The sequence below is a fragment of the Mastomys coucha genome, unplaced genomic scaffold (assembly GCF_008632895.1).
Source record: "Mastomys coucha isolate ucsf_1 unplaced genomic scaffold, UCSF_Mcou_1 pScaffold16, whole genome shotgun sequence".
NCBI classification, from domain to species: Eukaryota; Metazoa; Chordata; class Mammalia; order Rodentia; family Muridae; genus Mastomys; species Mastomys coucha.
In genome coordinates, this window is record NW_022196898.1 from 62616633 (window position 1) to 62627983 (window position 11351).

General features: G+C 38.8%; 1 protein-coding gene across 2 annotated transcripts in view; it reads left to right on the plus strand.

Moving 5' to 3' along the window:
• Olfm3 (olfactomedin 3) overlaps nt 1-11351 on the plus strand; it is a 219963-nt gene that overhangs the window by 118254 nt on the left and 90358 nt on the right. The gene's annotated exons all lie outside the window — the stretch shown is intronic.

Genomic DNA, 11351 nt, shown 5'->3' on the forward strand with positions numbered 1-11351 from the left:
CACCTATGCCATGCAGCACTTTTGTCTCCACATAGATGTGCATGCATGTACACATACACATAAAATAAAAAAAAACACCTAATGGAAAGTTAAAATTATTTGTTCTACATAATGACTTCATCATTTGTTAAAGACAAAGTCAAATTTCCATACACACAGAAACGCAGGCTTGTTTATTTTTATGTAAGAAATTGAATTTTGATTCAATATTTGATATTGTGGGGTGTAAAGTCTCTTCAACATTTTCAGAGTTGACTGACAATTCGGCTTTGTAACATTTGATGCTGAAATGATACTGCACATAAATAGCACAAAACGGCAGATACATGTTTAAAGCTATTTCAAAAATTGTGGAAATTATTTCCTAATCCCAAGCCAAAATTCATTTAAGATTGTTTTAATGAAACTCTCAAGTCTGAAATTTAAAAAGCAATCTTTTTAAGAACAAATATTCTAAAACAATACAGATATGTTAATTTGATAAATTACTATGAAGGGAAATATTAAAAATCTATTTTTCATGAATAAACTACTATATTCCTGTAAAAGGGAGAAGCTTTGAAAGTGCAGGAAATTACTGAATCTTTTGGGGTTTTTTTTGTTTGTTTGTTTTGGTTTGGTTTGGTTTTTGGCTTTTGGTTTTTAGAGACAGGGTTTCTCTGTTTAGCCCTGGCTGTCCTGGAACTCACTCTGTGGACCAGGCTGGCCTCGAATTCAGAAATCCACCTGCCTCTGCCTCCTAAGTGCTGGGGTTAAAAGTGTGCGCCACCACTGCCAGGCTATTATTGCGTCTTTTAACATACAGTAATCTTTAATCTAAATAGGTTGCTTCATGCAGCATCTGGCAGCAGTGTGAAACTTAATAGCAGTGTCAAGTGTGCATGCCCTATGCTCAGCACCAAGGCTGCAAAATCAGAAAACAGTAACAGGGGGAGCACTTCCAGAAACAACTCAGGTTCATTGTGAGGCAATCTTTGAGTTATTTTCTGGTCATTATCCATTGAGAGACATTTCAGTGTTGCCAAAATTTGAGCATCCCTGTCATGCAGTTATGCCACCCCATGTAAGTTAAGGAGCCAAAGTTTAGTAAGCTGTGGTAGTACATCCATAAAGCAATAAGAACCTTAGACACTTCTATAATAACCAAGTGTTGTGTAGATAAATATTGTATAGCACACACACACACACACACACACACACACACACACATGTGTATGCATGTTATAGTTTCATATGCCTGAGAGAGCAGTAAGCTTTTTACTTCAGCATTGACACTGCAGATAAAGTGTTTCACTATGACGTTATGTCAGCTGTGCTACTATTAATCTAAAGATTTTTCCATGCACCCTAATCATGGGAGGCTATTACTATGGTATATTATATTGGTTATATAATATAGTTATATTGGTTATTATTATTACAAATTATTATATATGTAGTTAATTATTGACAAAGCATTACTAACAGAGTATATATGCCATGTTTAAATCCAGTCACCAGTAGGAATGGAGACCTTTAGAAACCAACTGACTATCAGCCATATTTACCATTGTTTAAGATAATTTTGCACTTCTCCTGTCTAAAGCTTAGCTTTTATCAAGAGGGCTGTGATATCTTCCTCCACAATCCACCATTGCTTGCTGCAAGAGAGTCATTTTCCCACAGCATCCTAGTATCAGAGAGGTCTGAGGCTCTCCACCATTATACTGTTTGGATTTAAAACATTGCTTACAGGCAATCATTGGACTGAGTACAATGTCCACAATGGAGGAGTTAGAGAAAGGACTGAAGGAGCTGAAGTGGTTTGCAACCCCATAGGAAAAAACACAATATCAACCAACCAGACCCCTTCCCCCACAGCTACTAGGGACTAAACCACCAACCAAAAAGTACACATGGATGGACCCATGAGTCAGTTGCATATGTTGCAGAGGATGACCTCATCTGGCATCAATTGGAAGAGAGGTCCTTGGTCATGTGAAGACTTGATGCCCCAATGTAGAAGAATGCCAGGGTAGGGAGGTAGGAGTGGGTGGGTGAGTGGGGGAACACCATCATAGAAGCAGAGAGAGGGAGGATGGGAGAAGGGGTTTCTAGAGGGGAAACCAGGGAAGAGGATAACATTTGAAATGTAAATAAAGAAAATATCCGATAAAAAATTGTATGTCTCTTGTTAAGGAGAAAACAATATTAGGCTAGAATTAAAGAACTCTAGTTCTATACCCAGCTTTTAGGTTGTTATCTTTCCCAGAGGTATGTTTAATTTCATGGTGCCTCACTTTTCATACACATCTACAAAGGCGCTAAAAATAAATTTCCTCTAGATTTTCTGTTTTAATTTGAAAACTCCCTATGTAGGTACAGTTGGAAAACCTACATGTCATTTGTCTTCAGGTATTTGAAATGCTGCAGAATTTCTAAACCCTGGATTAAACAGAAGTTCTTGTTATTTGTAAATATATGACTATTGAAACTCCACAGTTTAGCAAATTTATAATTAAAAGCAAAGCATCAAAAGGAAGCAGAGATCTAAAAGTCATGTCTACAAGAGCTTGAATGCTAGCTGTCTTAGAGTTTCTATTCCTGAAAAGAGACACCATGACCACAGCAACTCTTATAAGAAAAGTATTAATTTGGGCATGCTTATATTTTCAGAGGTTTAGTGTATTATGGTCATGGCATGAAGCATGGCAGAATGCAGGCAGACATGGTGCTGAAGGAGGAGTTGAGAGTTCTACATCTTGATACACAGGTGCCAGAAGACTGGGAGCCCCACTGGGCAGAGCTTGACCATATATAAGACTTCAAAACCCATCTCCACAGTAATGTACTTCTTCAAAAAAAGCCACACCTCTTACTAGTGCCACTCCCCCTTGCGCCAAGCATTGGCATACAAGAATTTATAGCAGAAATTCCTATTCAAACCACAATACTGGCTTATAACATTCTCTGTGTGTTTACCTGCGATTTCTAGGACAAAAGGTAGCTATGTCTTTCCTGGTTCTTCAAGAAAGTGTGAACTGAGTATAATAACTAACCTACTCAGAAAATAGAAGAGATATGGTAGAGTGAGTTTCTTCTATCCTTTATTGATTAGTAGTGATCCACCCAGATAAAACAGGGCAAAGAAACTCATACAGAGTTGGCAGGAAGAGAATAGAAGCATCCTCATCATACTTTTGAGTACCGGGACCCTCTGTTTCAAATCTAGTACAAATTATTTTCACCAACCTAAAGGTAACTTTGGGTGAATTGTAGAGCTTTGCATATATCCCTTTTATTGAGAGTAAGTGCCTAAAAGTAGCTATTATACTATTCTAGTGTTATGGATAATCATTATTCTGAAACCCAGTGTGATTATAGTTTTTAGGGTGCTTTCTCATTGCAGTGGAGACATATCAGCTTTATACTCCTGAAAACCAGCTGGCATCTTGATGATAGTACCTCTCTGAGAAACTCTCTTTATACTTTTTCTTAAATCTGCAGGGAAAACCTTACAGAGCAAACTGTGGGTTCCTTTCATGTAGTAAGTAGATATATGACTCTGAGCAATAAAGCATGCATGCATTAACAGCTTTCCTCCTCCAGTCTGGATACAGGGCATCACATTACACTTGGCTTGAATCCATGACTGAGAGAATCTTAAGTTATATTCTTACTTCAATGGCAGCTTTTAATGAGATTTTGGTGTTCCAGGAACTTTAGTTGAGTCAATTGAAATCCAATGAATGCCTCGTTGTCTTCAGATTATTCACTGTTTCAATAGCAGGGGAGGTGTTTTCTCCCACTACAGCATTCATCTTGCAGTATGGAAGGATGCATAATGTACAGAGGCCAAGAATGAGGAGTGAATTGAACACTTACTTTTTGCAAATAATATAGTACTGATGAATAAATTATAATCAAATCCCTAGTTGTCCCAAATTCTAGATAACTTCTTTTATCTTACCCAAGAGCAAGATGATTTGACAAACACTTCTTTTGAGTTTTCTCTGTTCTGCCAGTTTTGTTTGAACTACTAAGTACCAAAAATGGGCTACTTAAGACCTTTGCTAAATACTGGTATTGGGACTGTAGATATTAAAAGGTAGCAGGATAAGTTATTATAGCATCTTTATGATTCCTGGATAGCTTATTTCCCAAATTTTGATGATTGCTTTTAATGGCGAAGAAAAAGCATTTGGCCTTGATTTTATTCCCATTAATTTTCACTTTTCAAGAATGTATTCCCATTAGAAAATGAGATGTTTGTCATCATTGAATTGGGTTGCTAGCCTTCAGGTTTCTGACTCAGGTTGTATGCTGAAGATTCTGTGTGTTTATCAACCATTAATTCAAATATCAAAATACTTGAACTTTACTCATTAAAAGATCAGCAGTAGGTCCAAGTTATTTACAGATTAACAAACTCTTTCTTTTGTATTTATTTATTTATTTATTTATTTATTGGATATTTTCTTTATTTACATTTCCAATGTTACCCCTTTTCCCTGTTCCCCTCCTGGAAACCCTGCATCCCATTTCCCTTCCCTTCCTTCTATGAGGGTGCTTCCCCACCACCCCATCCATTCCTGCCTCCCTGCCCTCGCATTCCCTACACTGGGCATGGAACCTTCACAGGACCAAGGGACTCTTCTCCAATTTATGTCTGAGAAGGCTGTTATATATGCAACTGGAGACATGGGTTGCTCCATGTGTACTCTTTGATTGATTGTTTAGTCTCTGGGAGCTCTGGGGGGGGGGTTGGTTGTTTGATAATGTTGTTCCTCCTATTGGGCTGCAAACCCCTTCAGCTCCTTCCTCTAACTCCTCCATTGGGTTGTGAGCATCCACCTCTGTATTCGTCAGGCTCTGACAGAGCCTCTCAGGAGACAGCTATATAAGACTCCTGTTAGCAAGTACTTCTTGGCATCGACAATAGTGTCTGGGTTTGGTAACTTATATGGGATGGATCTCCAGGTGGGGTAGTCTCTGGATGGCCTTTCCTTCAGTCTCTGTCCACACTTTGTCTCTATATCTCATCCTATGGGTATTTTGATCCCCCTTCTGAGAAGGACTGAATTATCCACACTTTGGTCTTCCTTCTTCTTGAGTTTCATGTGGTCTGTGAATCGTATCATGGGTATTCTGAGCTATTGAAGTTAATATCCACTTATCAGTGAGTGCATACCATGTGTGTGTTCTTTTATGATTGGGTTACCTCACTCAGTATGATTTTTTTTCTTTTTTTCCTTTTTTTCCTTTTTGTGTATGTATCATTGATTATTTGTTTCTATTTTATTAGTTGTTTTCTTTATTTACAATATCTCCTTTCCCAGGTTCCCTTCCAAAAGGAAAAAAAAGAAAAAGAAAAGAAAAGAAAAGAAAAAAAACAAAAACTAAAACAAACCCCTGTTCTCTCTCCCCTTCCCCAGCTCACTATCCCACCCTGTCCTGCTTACTGGCCCTGGCATTCCCTACACTGATCATTTTTTATTGGATATTTTACACTGAATTTTTTTATTGGATATTTTCTTTATTTACATTTCAAATGTTATCCCTTTCCCAGTTTCTCCTCTGGATTCCTCCTCTCCCATGCCCCTCCCCCTGTTTCTATGAGGATGCTCCTTCTCCCACCAACCCACTCCCACTTCACCCCGCCCTGGCATTCCCTTACACTGGGGAATCTAGACTTCACAGGACCAAGGGCTTCTTCTCTTATTGATACCAGACAATGCCATCCTCTGCTACATGTGCTTCAAGAGCCATGGGTTGCTCCATTTGTACTCTTTGGTTGGTGGTTTAGTCCCTGGGACCAATGGGGGATCTGGTTGGTTGATATTGTTGTTCTAACTATGGGGTTGCATACCCCTTCAGCTCCTTCAGTCCTTTCTCTAACTCCTCCAATAGTTGGCTACTGAGCACAGCATCAACCTCTGTATTTGTCAGGCTCTGGCAGAGCCTTTCAGGAGACATCTATAACAGGCTCCTGTCAGCAGGCACTTCTTGGCATCCACAATAGTGTCTGCATTTAGTGACTGTCTATGGGATTGATCCCCAGGTATGACAGTCTCTGGATAGCCTTTCCTTCAGTCTCTGCTTCACACTAACAAACTCATTTTTATCTACACTTTCCATTGTAGAACATGTTGAAGCTAGGATAGAGAACAGCTGGGTTTTCAGAAATAACACATGGATTTCCCACTGTTCTTCCTCCCAGATACACGGTACAATTTACTTTTACTAGTTTCAAAAATAAAACCAAGATTTTTCTCTTTCCTGCCTTATATGATTAGTTTTAAAGTTGTGTTCCAATCTGCTCTAACCATATCTTTTCCCATCTTCAATCATTCAAGAAAATTTCCTTATAGCTTCTTTTATTTAACTTTCGATCACCTTAAAAAGGTTCTTCAAGTGTGTGATTTTAAACTTATTATATAAATAACTATAACTTGATGAACAAAAGATACAACTTCCCACATTTTCTAGTGAATAATAATAGTTTGTTTCTTGGTGATGGATAACAATGACTGTAACCTATAAACATTGAAGTAAACAGTTATTTGGAAATTTCTGTCTGGTGGTAGGAAAAAGGGCTCAGAGAGTAAAGGCCCTTAATACCCAGACTTATAACTTAAGTTTGATCACCAGGGCCATATTATTGGAAGTTGAGAGCTGGCTACAACACAGTGACCTCTGGCCTCCACTCTTATACATCTGCATCAACAATATCTTATAAATAAATAATTATCATTTAAAGACTTAAAAATTAGTTAAACTTTGTTGAAATCCAGACATATCCCATTCTTGTATCTACAGTGCTCTGAAAAATGAATGAAATCAAAATTCTAGAAAAGGAAGTAAAGTGCCTATCATCATACAAGTATATAAAACACCATTCTTAATCATACAACAGACTTTTACTTCTAGATGATAGCTTTGCTCTGGTTGCATTTAAGTGCTAGTGAAAACAATTTATGGAACCATAGGATTATAATTGCAAAAAAGATATGTTTAAAATATTATGGTTTTGCCAGGGGCAAAACGGTCAGGGTCTGTCCTGACCATTTGTCACAATCAACTCCACAAATATTCATGCATGCTTACATACACACACATATAGACAAACAAACATATACATTTGGATGGAATGATGGGGGAATAGGCTAACGCTCCCGAAGCCAAGCCATTCACCAACAGCTTTATTTCTTTTTCCTCTGACCGTTTTATAATTTCTTAGACAAGTAGAAAATTTCCTAAAATTGTAGTTACAGAAGAATGTCGACATTAAGTTCAAAATAGTATTTCATTATAATATACTCATTAAAAGTTCAAAACAACAGTTTTTGCAAAGCTTGGCTTTATCATAGTGAACACCTGCGACTTTATCCTTGGACCTAAATGGTTTTATTGAACACAAATTTTCCTATATTAATTTTTTAGTATAATTAAGAAAGCTTATTGTATTTCTTATTATGCAGCCTTTATATCTATCTGATGGGTAGGCACATTCTATTCTTGATTCTGACTTTATTATTTCTTTCTACAACTGAGACCAACTCTGAGAATCTTTTAAGAAATTTTATAAAATTATTATCTATTTGTCTATGTAGCATCACTACAAGATATTACATCTTTGTAGGTCAACAGCGATCTACTCAAAAGGGCAGGCTAATAAATAGTGATTGTTAATTATGTTTAATAATAACAGGAAAAGCATACGAATTGCAAGAATCTTTCCTAAATGGATTCCTCTTGGGCCTTACCTACTGGAGCAAATCCATTGTAGATTTTAATCCAAGATAGACCCAGCTAAGAAAGATCACCTGCTAGATTTTAGCTTCTCTTGTAGTGGCCCTTGACATGTTTTATTTGAGAATATTTTAGAAATCAAATTTCCTTAAGAAACACGTATATTGAAATACATACACAAACACACACACACACACATACATATAGTGACAGAGTGGCTTTAAAATATCTCCCTTCTTCCTTAAATACACAAAATGTAAAAAAAAAAAAAAAGGAGTAAAATAGTCCTTAGGTATCACAAATCACAAACAAGATATGAAGTCACAAAAGCAAAGTACATTGCATAAAATTCAAAGTCTGCTTATCACTAACCTGGTACACTGGCTGGAATTCTGGTCTCTTTGGCCTCAAACTCCTTAGCTCTCTCAGGAAAGTGACCCCACCTCCATTCAATTTCAGTCACATTCAACCTTTTCTGTCATGCCGAACTAGGACTAATTCAACCTTAGTAGATGCTATGCTTATCACAATGACACCTACTTTTGAAGCCATGACACCCCTTGTAGTATATTTTCTCATATACTTGTGCCTAATCACTCTGGCTTATTCTTATGATGCTCTGGCTGTATTTGTTTCCTGTGCACTCAGTTTGTTATTCTTTTTATAAGCATCCTTTCCTTTCCTTTCCTTTCCTTTCCTTTCCTTTCCTTTCCTTTCCTTTCCTTTATAGATTGAACTCTATTATCAGTTGTTTCAAATGGATATCCACCTTCACATTAAACTTTTCCTCCACCATATTGTTCTAAAATGTTATTCTTATAACCCATAGAATACTCCAGCATCTTCTTGACTGATTTCTGTTGGAAGTTACAAGAATATAGTAAACACGTGCCTTCAGAAGTCAAATTTCAAGTGAATCATCACCGCTGCTAAGAGACTCCCTTTCACCTCAGACTGTGCTAAGTCCATAAACCAATTATGGTTAAATCTCCATCTTATATGCTTAGCATGGTAGCCTACAGCATGAATCATGGAGTTGGTTTCGGAGAACTGCCTCTCACTGGAAACAAGAACAAGATCCATTCCCTGAAGATTCAATTCTCTTCATTTAGAGTAAGATCATTTACTATATGCTCACTCCACAAATCCGTTTACAAGTTTAAATGAGTTAGTACACATAAATCACTAAGCTGGGTCCTGGCAAGTAATAGAGCTTAAACAAACAGTATATTTTTCATTGATTACTACAATTAGAATCAACCAACTGGTGTTGCCTTAACAGGCTGATTATTCCTGGAGCTTCCCTTTCTCTTGCTGTATGTAGGATGGCTGATGATTTCTTGCAAACATTTCTCTTATAATAGTGGTTTGGGCCTTGTCTATTCTAAATTTCCATATTATTTTTAGTTTCATTTATATTTTCAACAACAACAACACCCTCTCTCTCGTAGTCCTTTTACTTTTGGGTGACAAATTCTCAATTTATTCATTTCCTCCCTTTGAGTCTACTATTTCAAGCTTCCACACCATCTGTCCTCTCTGTATTGCTGCCAAACTTGTAGAAACAGATCATCATATGATGCCTCCACTTTCTCAGAATTCCCTGCTTCTCAAATTTAATCCTTATCATCAAAGCTCAGTCTGGGCTTATTATATAAAATAGGGGTGGTGGTAGTTGTATTGAAAACAATCTCCTATATTAATCTAGAAGTTTTTGTCTCAAAACTGCCAATGCCATCCCAGTTCCCACACCCTCCTTGTAGTTTCCCTCCTTCTTGTCATAGAACTCACCTCATTCACCTCTTTTCCACATAAATACTCCTGACCATTGACAGCACTGGATCCTTTTCCTCTTTGAATCTTTCAGTAGGAATATTTCTGGTAAAAGATGGCTTTTAGTTTAGTTCTAACTTCCCTCTATTAACTAATAATTTTATTCATTTCGAAGACTTTGATTCTTCTTTCAGGAATGTCATGTACTGATTATTATATCACTCCAGAATTTCTAAGAATGATATTGTACCTTCCTACTTTATCATTAACACTTCCAAATAAATCAGAAAACACAAGTCCTAAAACATAGTACTTTCCAATTGACTTTCCATTTTTGTTGGCTATCACTGTCCTCCCAGTTGAGATATAAAACTCCTCTTTAACATCTTTCTGTTCACCTGCTCCCACAACTGCCTGTTTCTCATGTCTTCTAATCGTTATGTTCCTCTTACATACAAATCCTTTGTCATTCACTCTTCTATTATTCTAATTCATGCTGGAAATGTTGCAATAGCCTCTTAGTTTTTTGTTCTTCCTTCTAAAACTGCTCAGCTGTTGCCCTTGGATGGTATTGATCATGTGGTTCGTCATCTTAAATATGTCTGTAAACTCCGTACATCCACATTTTTATTACTGTGTGCTCACTCTTTCCTTTGCAGTTTTGAATCTCTGCATATTCTTTTTAACAGCTTCCCAAGTTCCATGCAGAGTATTCATTCTCTGTCAAATATCTGCCACATTATGCTCCACGTTTTTCCTTGATTTTTTTTGTTTTTTTTACTTCATCTTATAATAAAGCTTTGTGCATTATTCAAGAACCCACTCAAATATAAATTTCCAAAGAGCTTCTCAAGTCTACAATTTCTGTAAAAACTGTTTAGTTCACAGTTCTAAAGACCACAAGCCTCTGATGAAAATGCTTGTCCTGTCCAATATTAATCTTAAGATATGTATTAAATGAAGAAACTTCATCTTGCTTTTCTTTAGTTTTTCATACTGTGTAATAAGATTTAGGAAAAATAGTAAGTTGAGTTGTAGAACTGAGAATATGCATGAGACTATAATCAAGGAAGAACAGGGCTAAATGCCATAAAAACACCAATAAATGTCATAACTGTTAGCATCCAAAACCTGCCTGCAGTAGATATGTGGGCGGGTCCGCAGGCCTGTCGCCAGGGCAACGGCGACCATATTCCCAGAATCCATTACACTCAGCTCCCACCTTTACCCACATTACTACGTCACCCCACATATAAATATGTGGGTAGTTCCCCTCCATCTCTCTCTCTCTCTCTCCTCTCCCTCCCTTCACGCGCCGCGGTCCTCACTCCCCCTCCTTCTCCTAATTAAACCTCCAAAAACGCAGAGCTGCCTGTATCTGATATTTGTAGACGCGCCGCTATGAACCAAACCCATCATTTTGGTGCGTTGGCCAGGAAACAGCGACTTGCGTCTACCGCTGGTCCACTGCGGGAGCAGACGCGGACACCGCCCGCCGCGCGCGCGGTCTGCGCTGCTGCGGTCGCCGCCTGCTTCGCCAGCCGCTCCGCCGCTGCCAACGCTGCCGGCCGTGCGGTCCCGCCGTGCGGTCCGCCCGCTCCGCCGCCGCTGCCGCCCTGCGCCCTGCGCCCTGCGCCGCGCCGCCGCCGCTGCCACCGCCGCCGGCCCGCCCGCTCCGCCGCCGCCGCAGCCGCCGCTGCCTCCGCCGCTGCGGCCACGTGTAAATAGGCGCACCGCTGCCGCCGCCTCAGCCGCCGCTGCCGCCGCTGCGCGAGAGCTGGGGCGGGCTACAGCCCAGTACCATCGACCGCTGTTACTGCTACTGCTGCCTGATTTCATCCTGCTCC